Source organism: Acomys minous (assembly GCF_964271855.1).
Source record: "Acomys minous genome assembly, chromosome: 19".
NCBI lineage: Eukaryota > Metazoa > Chordata > Mammalia > Rodentia > Muridae > Acomys > Acomys minous.
The window spans coordinates 56,268,817-56,277,025 of NC_140499.1; the positions used below are offsets into that span (position 1 = coordinate 56,268,817).

Consider the following 8,209-nt stretch of genomic DNA (forward strand, 5'->3'; position numbering starts at 1 on the left):
AGTGTCTGAGAAAGATGAACTTCTTTGTTGGCTAGGTCAACGGACTAGCTTGCCTGGGAAGGGCCGTCTGGCTTCTAACTTAGTAAAGAGGAGACACGTTAAAGGCACTGGCAAGAAGAAAAGAGGGTGAGGGCAGGAACAGGAGCCCCAGGGAGGGCTGAAATGTGGTTTTCCCTCCCACTGAGGGGCCCCTGCACTCAATAAACCAGAATGACCCTGGCTGAACTTCCAGGCTTGAAACTACGGGCTGCTCTTTTAAAGGGGTTCCTCTTTCTCAAGATCAATTGTTCAGCAGAACTGAAAAGCTTGCCCTAGGAAGAGGCTCGGTCCTAAAAAACCTGCAGGGCAAGCCATTAAAAGCAGGAATGTGGCATTTCTCCTAGGGAGCGGGCACACCACACCCACCCTCATCACGGTGGAGACTCGGCTGCCCTCCACTCTAAACTACCCAGAAACCAGAGGACTTGAGAGCCCTGGGTCTAGCAAGCATTATTTAAATGAACTGGCTTTTAGATGAACCTTAAACCACATGTCATTTGGTTGTGGTGCTGCCCTGGGCCAAGAGCTGTTTGTTAATACTGTCAGCCTCAGCTTACAAACAGACTGTGTTCCAAAAGTGCATTTGCGAGGCTGTGGTTTGAAAGGCAGAATGCATTTTCCCCCATAGATGCAAGGCTATAAATGACAATTATTAGGGCTACAGGCCAGCATGCAGGGGCACACAGGGGCATGGGCGTACACACACACACACACACACACACACACACACACACACAGCTATAAGATGGCCAAGACCTGTCCATTTTAGCTGGGGGCAAAAATAGCAATCAGTAGTGTCACAATACCAATAACTAAAGAATGAAATAAACGATAAAGTTGAGTATCTTTCCCTTGCACTGGTTCCCAATATTTAAACAAAAACAGACTTCCTCAAAGGGGCACCAAATGGGGCTGTACAGTCAGGTTTAGAGCCCAGAAACACTGGGGCTACAGTAAAGGACAAGGTAGTTGGGCTCAGACCAACTTGAAGGGATCCTGGCAATTCTTAAGGGCGCAATGTTTACACATGAAGAAAATATGGTATCGGCAAAGCAGCCTGGGGGGACAGCGGAGTAGAGGGCTCAGCCTGGTCAAGGCTTCACAGCTGGTCCTTTGCCTAAACTGGAGCCTGGCTTCAGTTTCCCCATCCTGGATTGATCCCACAGAAACACAAGCTGGCCCCTGGTCCCCCAGGAATCAGAGTGCAGAACCCCAAGTGCCTTTTCCACACTGGTAACTGAGACCAGACTAGTTATTTCAACTCTCACTGCCTGGAAAACAGGGAGATTTCATTGCTCCACCCTCACCCCACCCCCACCCCCATCCCACTCCCATCCCCATGGACACCAAACCTACTGTTCACAGAGGCATGGCCCCACCAGGTGTCTGGACTTTACCTTTGCTTTTCCAAGTGCCCAGTGCTGCACCTGGCTCATTTGGATCCACTTAATTAGCATGCTTGTTACCTTAAAGCTAATAAGTTACATATTTTATGTCACTGTGAAAAAGGAAAAAAAAGAAAGGAATAGATGGAAGGAAAATTCATTTTTAAAACAACACAAAGGAGTTTTTGCAAGATCTAGCTACCATTCTGATGTGTGTAAGATGGAATCTCAGAACATTCTCCACAGTAGAGTGGAGAGTGGGATATGACTTTCTCACGTACTCTGGTGCCTCACATTTGACCATGTCCCCTGGAGGGGGAGACCTGGTGGCTTTCAGAGGAAGGACAGCAGGTTTCCAAGAAGAGACTTGATACCCTATGAGCATATACAGGGGGAAGTAATCCCCCTCAGGAACAGTCATAGGGGAGGGGAATAAGGGGAAAATGGGAGGGAGGGAAGAATGGGAGGATACAAGGGATGGGATAACCATTGAAATGTAACAAGAATAAATTAATAAAAAAAAAAGGAAAAAAAAGAAAAAAGATCTAGCCACCAAGGGGCCCATCAGCTCAAGGCAGATGGATTGACCCTAGGAAGCCAGGAGAAAGGGGAAGATTAATGTATGGGCAGGGAAAGGGTAGGAAGGCTGAAGGAGCTTAATTTCTACGTGGAACCTCTGAAGTGTTTTTCCTGAGCAGTACAAATTTATGCACAAACGCAACTGGTCCCTTGAAATGACAAACCTTTCATTTCTTCCAACTGGCTTGTGTCCGCTCCATCTCTCATGCTGACTTGGACTTCTCTTTAAACTATACTTGCTTTTGGTTTTGATTTTTTTGGAAGATATAGATATATATATATATAGACATATATATATATAGATAGATAGATATAGATATATTTGCTTTTGGTTTTGATATTTTGGGATATATATATAGAGAGAGAGAGAAAGAGAGAGAGGAGACAGAGAGAAACAGAGACAGACAGAGACAGACAGAGAGACAGAAAGACAGAGAGAGACAGAGAGAGAGAGCGAGCTTGAGCCCACACGTGTTAAGGAAGGGAGTGATTTACTCCTGAGCTGAGCTACACTCCGTTCCTCTTTCTGTTTTCATGCAGCGTCTCAGAAAGTCAACCAGGCTGATATGAACTCACTCTGTTTCCCAGGGAGACTTGAACTTGCAATCCTCCTGCCTGAGCCATCTACATAGCTTGGACGACAGGTTTCTGTGCAGACTTTTAGCACTTTTGTCACGTAGATATGTGGAAATAAGTTCTTCTGGAACACAGCTTGCCTTTTAAAGAAAAAAAAAAGCATTGTTACATTTACTTGTTTATTTAGTAGAGGACAGAGACACGCATCCTGGGTCAGGGGACAACCTGTGTGTCAGGTCTCTCAGTTCCACCCTGTAGACCTCTGGGATTGCCTTCAAGCCATCATGCTGGGAGCCATGTGCCTTAACCTGCTACGCCATCTGGTTAAGCCCTTTACTTGAAGGTAAGATGCCTGTCCTTTAGACATGTTTACTGTAACATTTCCGCGCCAGAGCTCCAAGTCCTCACACTCATAAAATTTTCACTTTCCCACAGTGTTTTCCCTTGCTGTGATATAACTGTTCATACAGATAGGTCATCTGCTAATCTACAGTGACATAACTGCTCATGGATAGGTCACCTACTAACCTTGCTTTGATGTAACTGCTCATCTGAATAGGTCATCTATTAACCTTGCTGTAATATGCTCATATGGATAGATCATCTACTACCCCTGCTGTGATATAACTGCTCAGATGGATAGGTCATCTACTAATCCATCCTTTCCCTGCTCATGAAACTTATTTCCGAAAACTACATGTGCCTCTGAAGAATGTTTCTATTCTGCTGTATGGGTCTGCCTGTCTATTCCTGTACCTATTCTTAATGCCCACCGTGTTTTCCAACACCTCTAATGCATTCCCTCATTTCTTCCATGACATCATTACAATCACACTCTGGATGGCAGGAGGATGCGTAGACAAGCTAGCATTTTAAGTATATTAGCACCAAGCAACAGAAAGATTGTTTATCTAGTCCAGAATTCAACATGCTGTCTACCACAAGCTATTTGATTTGGAAACAGCACTGCAAATTAGTCTTTTTTTTTTCTTTAACATTTTTATTATGTTTCTTTTTTATTTTATTAATTTATTCAGATTATGAGTCAATTGTTATCCCATCACTTGTATCCTCCCTTTCTTCCCTCCCTCCTGCTTTCACCCTATTCCCCTCCCCAAGGTCTATGACCGAGGGGGACCTCTTCCCCTCTATATGGTCATAGGCTATCAAGTCTCATCTTGGTAACCTGCTTATTCTTTCTTTGAGTGCCCTCAGGCCTCCCCACCCAGAGGAGGTGGTCAAATATGAGGCACCAGAGTTCATGTCAGAGTCAGTCCCCACTCTCCACATAACTGTGGAGAGCAAATTAGTCTTATATATCACTCTTTTCTGTTGGTATAACAAAATACCGGAGGCTAAGTACTTTTAAAAAAAAGAGGTCATCAATAACAAAGTGGTGAAGGCTGGAAGTCAAGATAAGGCAGTCATATGTTTCAGCCTCTGGTGAGGGCCTTAACTGTGGACGACATCACAATAGTGAGACAGGAAGCCAGAAAGAGATTCAGGGGCGAGGCTTACTTTTTATAACAACGTGTTGTCCCAGTCACTGTTCTATTGCTGTGAAGAGACCTCCTGATGGTGACAACTCCTATAAAAAGAAAGCATTTTGCTTGCTTAAAGTTTCAGCGTGGCATTATTAGCATGGCAGGGAGTATGGCAGGCATGGTGCTGGAGAGGTAGTTGAAGCTATACCTTGATCCTTGGGGTGGGGGGTGGGGCATAGAGGGAAGATGGAGAGAAAGCCACACCTGCCCCAACAAGGCCACACCTCCTAATCCTTCTAATCCTTTCAAATAGTGCTACTCCCTGGTGACTAAGCATTCAAATATATGAGCCTATGAGGGCCATTCTTATTCAAACCGCCACCCCTGTTCTTATGGAAATTAACCAGTGTCCTGGAAGGACTACACTAATTCCTTCTGAGAGAGTCACCCCAATGATCTAGTGAATTCACATCAGGTCAGATCAGCTCAATACCACCCCTTGTGTTATAGACAACTAAAGTTTTTGCAAACCATAGCACTGAGGTTCATAGAAGTACCATAGGAAGTGTGTTTGGGGGATTTTATTCTAATATAACTGTTGTAGTGAAACCAAAAAGAAGATGCCACCTTTGTGTCTCCCCGTGTCTTCAGTGCAGTATTTAGACCTTTATGACATAGGAAGCCAGAGCCCCAATAATGATAATTGGCCAGAACTTTATAGGAAAAGAAAATTCCGTTTTCATCTGGATATGTCTTATTGTCTTGTTTATTTGACTAAGTTGGAAAAATCCAGATATATGTGAGGACATTCTGCACTGACTAAAAATACTGACCTTTGCCCCTGAGAGGCAGGCCAGAAGCTAAGACAAGGATGCAACCTGCTCAAATGGGTCTCAGGTCCCCCAAATCTGCCTTATCCAATCTCAGTAATGGGTGCAGCACCTAACTAAATAAATGCTAAACTGCACTGACCACCGGCCAGGGCCTCATCACTGAAGATTAGTCATGTCTTGGAGATCCTATCACTTAAACTTCCGGATTTGGCTGGGATCATTCTATCCTCTACCCCAACACGTACCCTGGCAGGCACCCTGAAGGCCTTATCTGCAGCGGAAATTATGGTTTCTGGTTGTTCTCCCCGCCTTAATGCCTCCTTCACAGAGGCAAGAGACATGGCTAGCAATTCCCTCACTTAAAAATGGAAATTACTGTCCATTCTCTCGAGGCCATAATCCACACTGTTTAATATGACCTACATAGACTCTCACAGCTACTGTCTTGAGTAGTTAAGAGCCCAGGAAATGGATTCGGTTTTCTCAGGCTCCAAATTGCTGCTGTACAAACTATTAGCTTGAAAGTGTCAAGAGCTTTCTCTCAGTACTAGGAATAGAACCCAAGGGCTTTGCATGCTGGGTAGATGCTATCCCACTGAGGTATGCCCACAGACACTTTGACGAGCTTCTGAAGCTCCATTCTTTTGTTGTTGTTGTTGTGTTGTTGTTTTGTTTTTCGAGACAGGGTTTCTCTGTGTAGCCCTGGCTGTCCTGGACTCACTTTGTAGGTCAGGCTGGCCTCGAACTCATAGAGATGCACCTGCCTCTGCCTCCCCAGTGCTGGGATTACAGATGTGTTCCCCAGCGCCTGGCTCCTCCATTCTTTAGCTAAGTGGAGACGGTAAGAATACAACTGTGTGTTCGGTATCAACTAGTGTTTTTATTTTGGCTCCTCCGGTTCACTGCACTTCTCCAGTCTCCAGGCCTTCACAGCCCCCTTACCTTTCTTTCTCTCCAGACAGAGCTCTGTCAGCATCATGGTCACGCCAGAGAAATCTCTGGCGGAAATAACCTACAGCAGCCGCATCACCAGGAACCTTGTCAAAAGGAGAAATTATCATGCCCCAGGCAAGACCCCTGCATCAGAAGAGCTGGGAGAGGGGCCAGTAATGGGACCTTTCTGATAGGGCTAGTCTGCGAGCCCGTGCACTGACCCTCAGGAGCTGCCCTTGGGTGTTTATCTGACCCTAGCCACCCTGCTTGGCAGGAAGTTCCCCAGTTGCGCCTCACATCTCTTCCTACCTGTACTCGGCTAATCAACACTACGTAACTCCTTGAGAGCGACGGGGGTAAGCCACATTCTGTAGGCTGGATGTTTTAACTGGGTGCTTGCTTCTTCGTTGTATGTCTGAGTAAACTTATTCTTGGTGTTGGGAGAAAGATGCCCTCTGAAGGTGGAGGGCAAAGGTATGTTCTGAGTGATTTCCTAAGGCACCCCACAGGTTCTGGAGCACCACCCCCAGAACCGTAAAGTTCTGAGTACTCTTCTTTGCGGAAGTCCTCGGCTTTGTTACCTTTGAAGGTGCTGAAGGCGGAGCAACAGTGGGCCCAGGAAATAAGATCTGACGTCCGAATGCGGTCCAAGCTCAGCATGTGCACAGCCTCCCAGCCTCGGTTCCTCTGATGGACACCTCTGCCAGAAAGCTAAAAAGGAAACTTCTTTCTGCCTCCTCTTCTTTCCTTCGATTCTTTCCTCTTCTTTTTCTCTTCTGTTCCCTCCTCCTCCTCTCTCTCCCTTTTCTGCCTCCTCTTCCCTTCCTCTCTTCCTTACTCTTTCCCTCTTTCTCTCCTTACTCTTCTACCGTCCTCTCCTTGTCCTTCCTCCTCCCTTCCCTCCTCTCCTTCCTCTTCCCCCTTTCCCTCCCCTGCCCCTTCCTCCTTTCTTCCTCCCTCTCCTCGCCCTCTTCCCTGCCTTTTCCCCTCTCCATATCCGCCCCCCTCTTTCCAACACCTCTCCCTTTACTCTCCCTCTTCCCCTCCCCCACTCCCTCCTTGCCCGCTCTGATCCTTTTGTCCTGACCGCCTCACACCTCTTCCTACCTGTTCAGGACCCACTTCTAGCGCCAAGTCACCTCTGGTTACAGCAGGGAGTACGAGGCGGGGTACAGGACGGTCCATCACCTAGAAGAACTCGCAGAAAGTGTCCCTGCTTCGCTTCCTGAGGCAGAGGGGAGGCGCACTGAGCTGGTGACACTGGGCTCCAAGTAACCCAGCTAAGAGCAGGGCGCCCGCCCCGCCACCGCCAGGTCTGCTTCCAGGCATGACCCGAGGGCGCGGCCCCCGCGGACTCTGCCACACGCTTCCCGCGGGGATCCAGCGATCATAGCGGCGCGCACGGTGGCAGCCGTGCTTGAGGCAACCCCGCAGCTCGAACTGGTACCAGCAGGGCGCGGGCCAGGGATCCCGCTAAGGTCCTGAAGAAGTTGTCCCGCAAGCGCCTAGCGCCATCTGGTCTCCAAAACTCCGCCCACAGGGATGTGACCCAGCCCAGAATGGAGGCAGGGTCTCTGGACCTTCTGGAAAATGTTCCCTTTCTCTCTTTCCTCCAGGCCTTCTTCCTTCTCTTCCTTCTCTCTCCCAGGCTGTTCCAGATCCGTTCCCACCCACCAGGGAGGCTGCCTCCTCCTCCTGCTCCTCCTCCTCCTTCTCCTTCCTGTTCGCTGCAGCCCCCACTAGCCCAGGGTAAAGGCCCTGATATTGAAAGAGAGGGAAGGTGTTGTGTGTATCTCAGCTTCTCCTTAGGCCCTGAGGGTCTCTATCTAAGAGTCCATCTGAATTACTAGATGCCTCCTTAAGGAACACCTTGCTGGGCTCTGCCCCAAGGTTCTGATTTAAACCTGTGTTATGAGTTACCTTGTGTATGTCCTGGGAGTTACTGGTGCTCAGGCTTAGCATTCCGCTGGCCTAGTCCTTGCCTCCCATTAGTGAGTATTGGAAATCTAGTCTTATTTTTATGTTTGCTCGTTCTGCTGCTGTGGCCGGCCCTGGAGCTATGCGTTCAGGCTGGGTATTGATACTACCAGGTACCGGCTTTCCCTCTGGAGTACGCATCCTTAAATAAGGACAAAAGTATCCGATAGAGAGTGGAAGACTAGCAGCAAGGGGCTGCTCCTGACGTGGGGAAGATGGGAGGAGGCTGGGGGCGTGGCAGTGACTAACAGGCCTAGTAAGACCACACCCCACCGCTCTGAACCTCGCTGCGTTTTCTTTTCCTATATAGCATGTCTGACTGTGCATTTGTTTGAGACCCTCAATCAGCTGCCATCAGGGTTCGGGAGAAGTGACCTCTGGTCATCTTTGCTAGCTGCTGGCT

General features: G+C 47.9%; 1 long non-coding RNA gene across 1 annotated transcript; it reads right to left on the bottom strand.

Annotated features, from left to right (window-relative positions):
* Positions 1 to 1,442: 1,442 nt before the first annotated feature.
* Positions 1,443 to 7,497, bottom strand: LOC311590005. The gene is made up of 4 exons (XR_014776720.1): positions 6,969 to 7,497; positions 6,411 to 6,540; positions 2,580 to 2,719; positions 1,443 to 1,537 (listed from the first exon to the last, which is right to left on the bottom strand). It is a non-coding gene; the product is annotated as an uncharacterized lncRNA (long non-coding RNA).
* Between the last annotated feature and the right edge of the window lie 712 nt (positions 7,498 to 8,209).